This window comes from Asparagus officinalis, chromosome 7 (assembly GCF_001876935.1).
Source record: "Asparagus officinalis chromosome 7, Aspof.V1, whole genome shotgun sequence".
Lineage (NCBI taxonomy): Eukaryota > Viridiplantae > Streptophyta > Magnoliopsida > Asparagales > Asparagaceae > Asparagus > Asparagus officinalis.
The window spans coordinates 147722523-147725795 of record NC_033800.1 but is presented as its reverse complement, the minus strand read 5'-3'; positions in this window follow the sequence as shown (position 1 = coordinate 147725795).

The window sequence follows — 3273 nt, the reverse complement described above, 5'->3', positions numbered from 1 at the left end:
AAGTTAATCTTGCCGTCGAACTTTGGGACATCAATTTTAGTGTTATTGATGCTCAAATTTTGGATCGCCTTTGTCAAAGCCGACCCCGATGTACTAGTAGCACTTGAACTAGCATTGCTTGTATCACCCATATTGTAGATCTACTCTCCCAACAAGAACCCAACAATGAATCCTTCGAACAAAACTCCCAAATCCAACCCGGAGCTCTGATACCACTTGTTGTGCGCCGCGGAAGCCCTAAATTGACAAATCGAAGGCACACACAAGACAATAGTAGACCACAAACCAATGCAAGCCAACCAATCACAGCACAAACACAAGATATACGTGGTTCGGCAATATGCCTACGTCCACGGGGCAAGGAGAGGGAAGCTTTACTATTCAAATCAAAGGGGAGTACAAGTTAGGGTTACAAATCTTACCCAAAACCCTCAAATAAGACCAAAAGATCTCTCAAATAGACTCCAACAATAGAAGCCCTCAAATCTCCCTTTGCTCAGCTCAAAATCGCCCAAACTCTAACCCTAAAAACGAGTTTAGGGTATTTATACAACTCCCAAGCGAAACGGGTCTGGAAACCTGAACCAACTGAAACCCGCTTCGTCGGTCGACCGGGTCGGTCGACCGCGATCAATTCCGGTCGACCGACCCGGTCGACCGACCACCTCCAGCAGAACCCCGAAAGAATCCAGAGAGCCGTCGGTCGACCGGGCCGGTCGACCGACCTCCTTGTGCACGAATCCGGTCGACCGGACCGGTCGACCGCCACCTGTTTTTCCTGATTCTGCTGCTGATGCTGAAATTCCTTCAACCTTCACATCCTAATTTCATATCTAATAGCCAAGTTTATCCAAGGAACTTGCATTTTGTAAACTACTATACACCCTAAGAAGCAAATATAAAAAATTTGAGCTTAGAAAATGTAATAAATTTGATAATTATAATTGACAAACAGAAAATGTAATAAGTTTGATAATTCAAATTGACAAACTATTACGAACAATACGAAACAAAAGAAGGACTTATATCAAAGAAATTATGATAATGCAGTCTATAGAAACTTGTCACCCTCCCTGACTGCATTCCTTCTCCGACAACTCGATAAAGAAATCCATTACCTTCTTCTGGTACTCCTCCACCTTGTCGTCATCATCGTACTTTCCGATCGCGAGGTAAATTTTTTAGTGATTGTAGAATTGATCTGTTTAATTGATAGAATAAAAATGACTCGGGTTGCTACAATGAAGTTGATTGATACCTCAAAAAGTCCTTGAAAAATAAGGATGAAATCTGAACATCCACTGTGTTTGGAACAATAAATCACAGCAAAAAGAAAACGAGAGATGAGTTCGTATGAAGCAACAAAATATAACACTAAATAAAAATTTGCCTCAGAGGACCATCTCTACATTACAATATGAGCAATTTTACCAACCCGGATAATGTAACTGAAAATAGTATAGTTCACAGAGAGCCTGGAATAGGAAGATGGTTCAAATGAAAAATTACTTTTTTTTTGTTGATATAGTACTGAAACTAGTTATACACATCAAAATTTTGCTGCACTACTCCAAGGCATCAACACTCTTTTTGCCATGCATAAAACATTCTCTCAACCTCCAATCCACAACGAAGAGTCGCCCCCTCTCGAAATAGCATATCATATAGAAGGCAAACAAACCAAGAGAGATCCTCTTCATCATCATCTTTCCAATCCATTGAGTAATCGGTTCCCTTTTCCGCATCACTGCCCTCCCAACCTCTCATTGGGCTTGTCACCCCAGTATCTGACTCTGGTTCTCGCTCTGACTCTTAGCTCTTCGTCATCAACTTCGTCATCTCCAATGATGAATTTTTCTTCGTCAGAGGTATTGTATTCACCCATAATACTGTAGGCAGTAAAAATTGCCTGTAGATTGCAAAAAAGCTCAAAACTGACAAAAAACGCTGATATCTCTCAAACCGGAGGAAATTTGACAAAACGGACGGCGGCAAACCAAACTTCGGTTGGTTTGGTCGGCCCCATCTCAAAAAAATACGCGATTTTCATATAAATACCCCCTGGCATCCTTATGGACGAGGGTTGGACGGGAATCGGGAGATCTAATCTTTTGGCGAAGTGCTGACGAATTCTAGAGCAGAGAACCACGAATTTCAGAGAGAGAGAGATGGGAGATCTTGGCGAATTCTTCAGGATAGAGAAGAAGATTTCGAGATTTCGAGAGATGCGCAGGCCTTCATCCTTTTCCTTAAGATCAAACCGTTGTTTTGATCTTGAGAAGAGTAATAATCTCACCTTGCTGAGGTTATTTACCTATGTTCTAAGTTTCCTCGTTGAAACAAAGAACACTGAGCCTTCTTCACGATCAATCAGATCTGTGAATCGGTGGTCCACAGGTTAACGCTTCCTCGGCACAGACAAAGATGCCATGTAAGCAGCGAACGATAAACGATCTATGCGCGTGTTTCTAAGAGATATTTTTTTGTTTCCGTTGTAACGAGAAATCTTATAAAAAGATTAACTCTTTTGAATCTGTATAAACGATAAACGTTGTAATAGGTTCAACAAGGAAATTGATTTCGCGACCACGAGCTGCGACTGGAGCAGGATGGCGACCTGGTCATCATCGTCGTAGCCGGACCAGTCGAGGTCGATATGAAACCCTAGATCGCTAGGGTTTGAAGGGGACGAGGGAGCGCAGAGGAGGTGGGGCGCCAGAATTGGGATAGCCGGCGTCGTGGCGGGCGCTGTAATCGAGGGAGAGGTGGAAGATCTCCAACCATGGATCTAGGATTAGGGTTTGAATGGGATTTTTATGGCTATGGCGGGAGAGAGGGAGGCTCAGTTCGTTTCCCTTCTTTTTTTTTGGACAAACTGCGGATAAGCCCCTCAAATAACATTTATCAGCTCTTAGTTCATTTGTTAGCATGAGATGTAGAATTATAATAATCTCGTTACCCTCATAGAAATATGAATGAAGATTTTTATGGATGTAGAAACATAGGAAAAGAAGAAGACATGGAAAAAGAGTAGAATAATTAATAATGAAAGAGATAAAAAAAAGTTACCATTCTAATTAAAGTGAACATTGTTACAAAGTAACAAAGTATAGAAGATTTGTGCTTTTACATCCTTTAGGAGTAACAAAGTAACAAAGTATAGTAGAACAATTAGTAATTAAGAAGTCATCTGCCACAACGCTGTCACCTTTCATCCTTTTAGGAGTTTTGATCGATTCTCCTTTCTGGCTTTCTCTAATTACATCTCTGATC